General features: G+C 40.0%; 1 protein-coding gene across 2 annotated transcripts in view; it reads left to right on the top strand.

The window, feature by feature from the left end:
• Positions 1–904: 904 nt before the first annotated feature.
• Positions 905–10,737, top strand: part of rhocb (ras homolog family member Cb) — a 32,952-nt gene continuing 23,119 nt past the window's right edge. Inside the window, exons 1-2 of one of the 2 annotated variants that reach the window (XM_083555469.1) lie at positions 947–1,061; positions 9,953–10,060. The gene's annotated coding sequence lies outside the window, so the exon portion shown is untranslated. Of the gene's footprint in view, positions 1,062–9,952; positions 10,061–10,737 lie in introns of both variants that reach the window. The other variant, XM_083555468.1, reaches the window with a different exon arrangement.

The following is a 10,737-nucleotide window of genomic DNA, read 5'->3' as shown; positions in this document are numbered from 1 at the left end:
CGAAAATTCCAACCAGCATATTTATAGATGCGCATAATTTTCCATAAATATTCTGGGGATGTTTATTTTTCCTTAAATGATTAGTCATAATCTATTTATCTGTCACACCTATTGCAGCATGAGCCAATAACAATGTCATAAATGAAACCAGGCTGGCTATGGCAGGGGACAATCTATAGCATTTGTTCAATTCTAGCTAATTTCCTGACTAATGCTTTATTGTTAAGCAGATTTGTGTTTACTAAACAAACCCTGGTTATCGCCTTAATTTCTTGTGGTAGGCAGACTTCCTGGATGTCATATTTTAAGATGTAAAACAAGTCAATTAACCATCACATCCAGGTACTGATCATGGGTTTGTTGACATACTTTACTTCACTATTACCTGGTTATGCTGTGAAAAAAAAATGTTTTTATTATCATTATACACTGATTGGCTGTCATTTGCAGTATTCATTTTGTAATACATCATTTTCCCAAAATATCTTTTTGAAGATTAGTCATCATCTGGTTATCTGCCACACCTAAAGCAGTCCATCATGAGCATAACAAGGTCATAGATGGAACCAGGCTGGTTAGTGCAGGGGAAAATCTACAGCATTTGTTTAATTCTTACTAATTTCCTAATGCTTTGTTGAAAGCCGATTAAAGGATTTATATTTTGCCAATTTTGGGCTTTTATGTTTATTAATTTATTGCCCGGGAGAGTACTTCTATACAATCTGCTCTAATCATGAGCATTATTGCAGTTAACGATTTACACACACACACACACACACACACACACACACACCGCAGCTACACTACCAGTGCCAATGATGTCATTCCGTTCGAACAGTACACGGGGCGTGTCTTTGAGGGACTCAAAAGGAGGCGCTGCCCTCCCAACCAATGAGAATCGTGCGCGAGCTGCTCGAGGCGTCTTCGCTCGTTATGTGGGCGGGAACAAGAGCCTCAGCCCTCAGTTCCAGGAGCGCAGCGTACACATTTAAAACCCCTGCGCCAAAGAGTGGGTCGGCAGGACGGAGGGAAAAACTGAGGAACTCCGCGTTTAGAAAGAGGTAAGACAAACGCGAATGGCAGCCATGAGGGAAAAGGCTTACACGCCCAGGTTTTGTCGTTTACAATTAAACGAGGCGCGAGGAAATCGCACTTTGCCAAGGGGAAAAGTAGGTGGTGGCTTTGCGTTTTCCGCGTCTTGTTTGTCCAGCAACATGACTGCTCGCTTCCCGTCCAGCCTCCCTCGTACATTAAGGTTAAGACGCCGGCTTCAGATATAACGCTGAAACGAAACGCAGAGTTTGAATGAACCACCTGTTTTCAGTTCCGGATAAAACGAATCATGACCCGCTGCGAACACGGGACCGGGTGTTCAGCACGACTTGTTGAAAAAGCTTCTCGGATATGCAATACTCCCCTCCATACTTCGCTCTGTTAATACCTTAAATGTACACGTGACAGCGTGGAAAATCTAACAATAATGTTCCGGGCACTTTATACTGTGTTCATCCTCCCTGAAGTTTGAGTTCTATCGAGGCTTTTCTGCAATAATCACGCAGATCAACTTCGTACCTGAACTTCGTGGTGCGCGTGCGCATTGGCTCTTGCGTGTCGCGGTTTCAGAATGACGCGCTGCTGCTTGAAGTATTTTATGTAGTTATTAAACAGTAGCGTATGGACAAAAACTGGAAACGAAACGCCTTGAGAGCGTGTTTTGTTGAAAGTGTACATTTGACCTCTAGAACCGGTTCCTGTTTGTCCTGTAGGAATGCAGAAGCTCGGGGATGTTTTGGTTGTGTTTTTTTTAACCCCATAGCGGCAGGGGGCGTGGCCTACATTCCCAACAAAAATAAATAAATCAGAGCAGTTTCACAGTAACACACACACACACACACACACACACACACACACACACACACACACACACTTTGTCTTACTATAAATGCTGTGGCAGTTATGAATGCGAATCTACACTTAACCCTAACTGATTTTCTAGTCATTCGGACTGTTCAAAGGTCACTACAAGGTCAAACAATCAGTTAGTTTGCTTTACTTTGCAGTTGGTCCATTTTTGGATCTAAAACAGAAATATTTGACCGACTCAAGTTAATATTATTAACTCTAACTACCTATTATTAGAGGGACAGCGCATGTAGGATGTTTTGGCGACAAAGTGAGGGAGGCGAGCTTCAGATGGTTTGGACGTGTGCAGAGGAGGGACATGGGGTATATTGGTAGGAGAATGCTGAGGATGGAGCCACCAGGAAGGAGGAAAAGAGGAAGACCAAGGAGGAGGTTTATGGATGTGGTGAGGGAAGACATGCAGATAGTTGGTTTGAAAGAGGCAGATGTAGAGGACAGGGGGGTATGAAGACAAATGATTCGCTGCACTGACCCCCTAATGGGAGCAGCCGAAAGAAGAAGAAGAAGGAAAAGGAGAACTACCTCTTCTAGAACTACTAGGCCTTCTATCACAACAATGGTTACATTAATATAAAGTTTATTTGAAGTTCCCACAAAGGTTCCCAGATCCTTTTTAATAATTTGTGCAAAATAAACTTTCTGTTTTTTATTATATATATATATATATATATATATATATATATATATATATAAATTTTTTTTTTTTTAAATAAATATAATTTGTTTGTGGTGGTGCATCAGTAATAATCCGTAAGGAAACACGGTTCTCCATATGTAGTTAAATGGACTAAATGAAGCATCAAGGCAAATGTTTTTTTTTTTTAATTCAAATTACTCGAGTTACTCAAGGAAAAGTTTTATGCCCAATACATTTTTTTTATTTTTTTTATTTATTTATTTTTTTTGCCAAAACCCGCTGCTGACCCGCTTGTAAACACTTCTTCAAGATTATGCAACAAGTTGTCACCGTTACTCAGGTTAACAGGAGATTCCAATTAATCAATTTATTATTCTATTCTATTATTATTTGTCAATGACATTTTTGGTTTCTTTTTATCTGTTTCATTTTGTTTAAATTTAATTCAGCATTTGATAGGTTTAAAACAAAAAAACTTTGGACTACCATTTTGCTGATTTCTTTTGAGAACTTTTTTACAGATCGCAAGGCAAGCACTCCCTGTATGCCAACATTTTAGTTAATATTACATTATTTTGAATAACCTAACATGTAAAATCTCATCATGAAACTACATCATGCGGCTCTGTAATTAAATGAGTAAATAAACAAATGATTACTGAATTGAGAAATGATAGACATGGACTTTTTCACGTTCCTCATTTAATCTAATCTAAGAAGACTAAAATCCTGATAACAATTGAGCACCTGTAGAATACCAGTATATGACAGCATGAGATCAACCCTATCTGGTTTGCTACTTGTCCTTTGCTCCCTGAGTGAAATGGATTATGTCACCGTGTTTGTGCTATAGCTGATATTATGCTATTCAACATGCTTCACCGTATCTGATTCCTCTTTGTGATATCTGTAATTGTATTGGCCTGCCCTCAGCCCCGTGAAGTAAATCAAATCAAATGCGGATGAAATTTCAACACTGGCCAAGCAAGCAGCCGTGCATCTTTCGTATGGAGCTGCAGAGTTCTGACTCAGCTATATTTTCCACATTTAGTTCACCAGCATCACCAGCACTAGTAGAGTAGTGGAGCTTGCACATTAATGGCGGAACGAGTCATAGCTACTGGCCCAAATGTCCTTCATAACTCTTTTATCACTTCCAGTACATGCAACATTTCATTCTGCATTGAAGACACGCACCAGGATGAATGTTCCAGTCTGTAATAATTATACACTTTGTAGTGTTTCTATGGGCGGCATCTTTGTGTCGCTGCCTCATGGCACCAGTCTCAGGTCACCAGCCCACAATAGCCTCCAGATTAAACACAACACAAGCCAAAGAATGAGGAAGAATTTTCTAGATATTGGAGTGGAGTTAGATAGTAGACTGTCTCTTTCTATTTGATGCAGCACAATTAGGAGTTTTTTTGAGGAATGTAATGATTGTGTTGTTTGTTATGCTAAAGTGCAGACCCTTCGGTCAAGGTGGTGTTATCAGGAAACACATTTAGCTGGAATTTTCTACACACAAACAGAGATCTAACAATGTGTTATCAATATTCTGAGTTAATCTATTTTGGGGGTAATCACACTCTTAATCTTTTCGCTTTTCCTATATTTATAAAATATATACACACACACACACACACAAACAGGCCTAAAAATGTGTTATTGAAATTCAGAGTTAATCTATTTGGGGGGGAATCATACTCTTAATCTTTTAGATAATGTCTGTGAGACAGTTTAGCAGGGGCGCAGCAAGTCTTTTCTTGTCCACAGGCTGCGTTTGGCTTCACTATCAGGAGTAAATCCTCTGATAAAATAGGGCAGTGCTCCACTCAGTGCTGCTTTTCTTGAAACCTAGTTACAAAGCTCCAAAACATGCAGTTTCTTTCTCTGAGGATCTGGCACCAATATGTCGCCCGGTTGCTACTTAAGGTTATAATGTAGAGGAATTTCGAGGTATCGTCAGCACTGTAACGGAGTGTGTGTGTAGGAGTGAGCTGTACAATTAAAATTAGTAGTAATGCGCCATAACATATGGTGATCTTGAGATGTCTACAGTCACCTGGGAAGCAGGGAAGCAGGAGCTTACTCATAAATGACCATTTCTTTTCACTCAAAAGACACACACTGTGGACAAGGCAGACGCCAGTGTTGGTAACAGAACGAAGCCTCCCACTCAACAACTCATGCTACTGAGAGATTAGCACCTGATTATCCAGGCTTGCTTCCAGTGCCACAAAATATTTTATATGCTCAACTCAAAGCCCCAGTGACCCAAACAATATGCATCATAATCACTGTAGCTTTTTACTAAGCTACATCCTTAAGGCCTCAAGCCAACCTTTTTGAGGACTTATTCTGAATATATGAATAGTTCTCTAGCCGCAGAGGGTAGGGAAAACCTTTAGGCAATAAAATCAGTGCCAGTTGCACGCTGCGAGAACTCCTGTTTTAGCCCAATACCTGTTCAGAAAATTGAAAGGCTCCATCAGTTCCCATAGCTGCTTACGTTGGGGGAAATCAAGCTTGTAAGGTAGCATTTGTCAATTAGAAAATAAAGCATGCTGTTTTAGGAAAGTAATGAAAGATTGATGGATGTGTTTTATCTCTCTTATACCACAGTTATATGCTAGCAAATATGTTATGATGTTTATTAATTAAAGACTGGCCTGTGTGTTTTATTCGTTTAGTGTTACATTAAATGCCATGTTGAATGGAATAAAACAAGTTTTGTTAACTTTTAATTACAACTAATGTCTTTGCTCTGAAGATGCTGACTCCTTTCAAGAATATAGAATATCTAAAATGAATTTTGACAATGTCAGCAAATTGTTTTAACAATAAACAGATCAATAAAATTGTACTGTTTATTTAATAGAGTAGGAGAAAAGGAATGAACACCTTCTGACCTATGTAAAGCATTGAAATTGATATTTTATTATATATATTAATATTGATATCTTATTGTATATGTTTTGACTAGAGCAGTGGAAGTGAGTAAGAACTTCTTTCTCCTTATATATGAATTAGTTTGTCTGGTAGTCTGTTTCACCCATCACCTACCTCAGGGCTTCAGTCCATTACCCCCTTGATAGCTCAATTATCAGGTGCCCTGAGGCAAAGTACATGCGTAATTGGGTCCTTGTCTCATGCTACTCTCGAAGAACCTCGGTATGTTCATCTAGGTCAGCCGGCGCTTCAGAATTCACTTCATTTCTTTCTGTTTATTTCAGGAGAGGTGGAACTCCACCGTGTTGCTATGGCATCCGACAGCTCATTGGCTGATCATCCGTATATTTTAGTCACTGCTAAATCTGGGCAGAGGAGGCGGCGATTTCATTCTCCGTCCCTCACTTCAGCTTGGTAAAGGCCAGGGAAGCTGGGGTGTGGAGGCCTGAGCTGAGACTGTAAAATCTCAGGGCATCTTTAGTCCACCTGAACGTAGTTTGGAAGTTGGTCTCAACTCTGGGTCAGTTGGCTTGATCTTGGATTTATCCTAAGGTTTCAGGCACAGGCAAAATCATATCTGTTTTCTCCATTTTTACACTATGCATGTATAATTCACGTGGCAGCTGATCAATCCGTGCGGGCGAACCTGCTCCACAACCAAACGTGACATGCCCAAGCTGATTCATTCCAGGCTTCACTACCATTTCTTATATAATGTTTTCATGTGCCACCAGCATCTTCTTTGTGAAAGGAAAATAAAGAAATGCAGTTCTTCCTCGTGTACTAGTATTGATTTATGTACTTATAACAACTCCTGCATCGCAATGGTTAATTGCCCTGCCTGCCTTACTGCGGCACTTGTATGCAACAACAGCGAGAGCTCGTGAGGACATGAAGATTGACTGCTAATACAGAAGTTCATCAAGTGATGTGAACTATTTTGATGCATCAAGTGAATGGCAACTCACCACATGACCAGCGAACAAGGCAGTGTTTTTTTTTTACTCAGTCAGTATAGATTCATGCCTGTAAATCTGGGGGAAAAAACAGTCATTCCATGTTCTGATTTCCTGCTTCTGAGGTAAGTTAAATGTAGCATAAGAATACAGGCCCTGGTGGGGGAGGGGTAGTGTTTACCCCATCTCTCATGGAGACGTATTGGCTTGAGCAGATAACACTGTGTTTAGTCACATTGGAGCATGTTTATCTCGAATTTATTTATGCAGATGATCAACTGATTGTGGTGTTTTGGTATTTCAAAATTCCTTCACGATCACAATCGAGCTTATTTAGCATTGCTTATCAAAGAAAAAAAAAAGCAAATCTTCAAGCATGTAGGCATTTAAAACTGACTCAGTAACCCTACTTACAGTTTATTATATTCGTTTTAATGTCATGCAGAATCACGTGAAAGCCGACTACTCATAACCTATAAAACGCTTTTACAGCTTCTGCTAAATGTCTTTCAATGGTTTCTGTCATTTATACAAATCTGAAAGATTTGTAGGTAATAGAGGTTTCAGAAAAAACACACTATGGCTATTTGTCCAGTTAAATTAGCTTGTATTGTGTGGAGTGAATAAGGGTCATTCCATTGATTGTTCAGAAACCGATAACGTACTTAAAACCTTTTGCTTTTTATGTATTACAAATAAATGACCACCACTGTGTTGAGACTGGTAGCGCACTATTCACCCTTCTGAGACCCAATCGTGTTTTGAATGCAAACATAAATAACCATGTACCAGTAAATGATTCATGAATTTATTTTAAAGCATTACTATTAGTCCTTTATGTTGTGTGTGTGTTTGTATTTTTGTTTGTCTTTGGTGTCAGAGAAAAGCTCCCTCTCTTTCCATGCCCGTGTCTTTAAAAAAAAAAGCACCGGATGATTTAGAGTTGATTTAATATTTTTCTGGCTTGACGATGCAACACGGTGCGAATCTTCACCCAGTTCATGCTAGGTCTAATTTTCTGCTTCCTTTCATTCTTGTTATTGAGCATTGTGAGGGGTCCCTGTAGATTTGGATTTAGAGACCTCCTGCAGTGCACGTTTCTGTAAGTTGGATAATTCTGGTTGTTTTTGCTATTGCTTGGGCTGCACCTTTTTTTAAAGCTTTTGTAGCTTATATAGACTATAGAATAATGGTTAGAATATTCACAGATGGTAGCGATGCTGCAGATGTCATGTCCTGCTACACTACGTTGTTTTTTTTTACATTTTTTTTTTATTTTTTTTATTTCCAAGCAACTTCGATTGTCAAACCAAAGGCACATACAATTCACCCAGCGGAAAAGCCAGTTTACTGAAGGGGAATGGGAAAGACAGTGGCTGTGAAAAACTACTAATCACTTTGCATTGTTTTTTATCTACAGTATTTGAATATTGGAAATGTCAGTGTGTGAAAGTTACTCTTGTGAGCCAACAGAAAACAAGATCTCTCAATGTCTTTATATGAGAGCAAATACAAAAAAACCTTTTTACTGCCCCAGAAGCAAAGACGATGAATCCTCAATATGTACAGTGTGAAGCCTGTTATTGTCTGGAAATAAGGTTTGTGGTGGTTTGTGAAGCTTTACAACATTCTAGACTTGTCACTTTTATTGAATAGTGCATGAGCTTAGCCTGTAGAATCTCCCGACTATCTGACCTCGCGATAACCTTTGGCGTAACCGTATTAATCAAGAATGCATTCCATTGAGCATTCCCAAGCTTAAGAGAGGTTAACAAATAAAACGGTGTGTAATGAGATCTCTGTTTAGGCATCTGGCCAGTAGTCACCGATGATGCATTATGGTCACAGATTCACATTTTCACTTCTTTCCTTTTAAGAATGAACTGCACAGGTTGACTGCATCATTAGGGTGGTGTTTGTGCCCCAGAGGTAAAGTGTGTCCTGCACTGAACCTTGAAGGAAAGCGACTGTAGAAACTGTAAACAAGTTAAATATAAATAAACAGGAGCAGGAACTCTGATGGTATCCTTGTGAGGTAATTTGCAGCATGTTTAACAAAGATCTGGCAAAATAAGCCGCGAGAGAAGCGGAAACAATTCGCTGACGAGGGTCACATTATCGCTGGCTGAATAATCCATGCTAGCTAATCCAAAGTGTGCATGTCCTGATAATGACTTTCTTAATGTGGGCTCATCTCTTTTGTGCACGTAGTTTTGGTTAATCCATCTTTTATAGAAAGCCGTTTCATAGAATGCAGGAGCTTCATGATGTAAGAAGATTATTTGTTCCAGTCTGTCCACTACAGATTCTATGGTGGGAAAGAAGTCCTTTGCGTGTTGTTGCTTGTCAGACTGTACATGCATGATCCCTATGTCGCAATGTAGGATCTCAGTTGTCCTAATGTCAGACTGTACGACAATCAATCCGTGATTCGTTCAGACCAGTTTTCTCTCACCAATGGTAGCTCGCAGCAATCAAAAACAATCCGTAGCGGTAATTTTTCTCATGCCATGATAATAAAACGTCAAACAAACACTCCCTTTTCCTCCATAACTCAATAAGTTCTCTTCTTGCTTTACTGTCCACCTGACTCATTTCGACATTTTCCCCAAGGCGGTTTGAAATTGTCACGCTAAATGCGTCATCAGGTTCGGCGCTCCTGTTGGTTATTGGTTTGACGGATGTTGTAGGAGAAATCGAACAGCAGGAAAGAGTCTAAAATCTTTTGACACTGGCAGAATTTAATCGAAGGAAAAAAAATTGTCAGCGACCATAATCGACTGTCGCGAACGCGTCAAAACTGCGATCAGCGGCAGATTTAAAGATAAATTAAAACATTTTTTTTTTTTTTTTTAATTTTAAGAATTTCTCTCTGATGACTATATCGTGGCCAAAAAAAAAAGAGCACCGGGCTTAAGAAAGATGAGGGGTCTCTACCGTCTTCACCACCATTGATAGTCGCTTCACCAAGTTGCTCCGTATCTGCATGCATGTAAAAGTTTCTCTCATCGAAAGCGAAAGCTCTCTGGTTGTGCGAGTGTGTCAGTCTCTGTCTTTGCCACCGAACGTCTGTAGCTTGTAAGAGAGAGACACAGGTCTAACATTTAAAGAGATTGAGAAAGAAAGACATGCTAAAAGAAAACAGACACTGAGATAATCCACACTTTGTCACAAAGAGAGACCAAGAGAGCAAGAAAGAAAACGAGAGAGAGAGAGAGAGAGAGCGAGAGAGAGAACTCTGCTTGTACCTCCACGCCTTGTGTTGTTTTAAATTAGCTTGCTCTGTGTGTATTAATTACTTGACATTCCTTCTGCTTATATTGGTAACAATGCTGTAAGAAGTTCAAAGTCAGGGGAAATGAGAAATGTGTAAATTCTAGCCGTGTGTGTGTGTGTGTGTGTGTGTGTGTGTGTGTGTGTGTGTGTGTGTGTGTGTGTGTGTGTGTGTGTGTGTGTGTGTGTGTGTGTGTGTGGTTTTCGTTAGTGGGTTGCGGTGAGCCTACTGCAGGCAGACATTCCTTTCATCTTACAATTACCTCCCCCCGCAACCCCCCACACAGCCACAGGAACTGTGTGTGAAAGTCTTGACTAGGTAAGCTTATACAGATCCTCACCCATTACGTGCATGGATGTTGAATTCTACATTCGTGGACATCACCACAAAATACTTAGGGCTCAGCGAGAAAACTTGAATTCGAAGTATGTTTTATATCTGGACATGTTCCATGGATATTATGCAGATCTTCAGGTGCGTATTAGAATCCATCAACAGTTTCACTCAATTCTCAATGCTTATCTGAAGCACAGGACTTGCATGCCGCTCTCTCGCTCTCGCTCGCTCGCTCTCTCTGTCTCTCGTCCTCACCGTGTGAACAGGAATTACAGCAGCATGAAAGCATTCCAGACTTGCCCTGAGTCTCAGTCTGCTCACATATCTGCACATCAGTAGCCTGAAAACATTCCACTGCATTCAGTTACACAAACCAGTCCCATCTCATGCAGCTCTGGTGTGTGAGGTGTGTGTACTGCGATGGTCATCAACTTTTCACCAGAGAACATTCCTCACTTTTGTTTAATCAATGCATTTTTCAGTGTTCAGTAAGTGACGCTAAGTGTTTTAAAGTTTTAAAATACAGTTCAGAAAACTGGTGTGAACAAGCCCTATTAATTGTGTGTTTCCAGCTTTGTGGTAACAGTTTGGAGAAGAACCACATATGGCAAGAAAGGTCAGGTGTCCCAATACTTTTGTCCTTCTGATGTAAGGTCATG

Source organism: Silurus aristotelis (genome assembly GCF_946808225.1).
Source record: "Silurus aristotelis genome assembly, chromosome: 11".
In the NCBI taxonomy this organism is placed as follows: Eukaryota; Metazoa; Chordata; class Actinopteri; order Siluriformes; family Siluridae; genus Silurus; species Silurus aristotelis.
The sequence above is the reverse complement of the archived record's forward strand: the minus strand, read 5'-3'. Positions and strand labels throughout refer to the sequence as shown.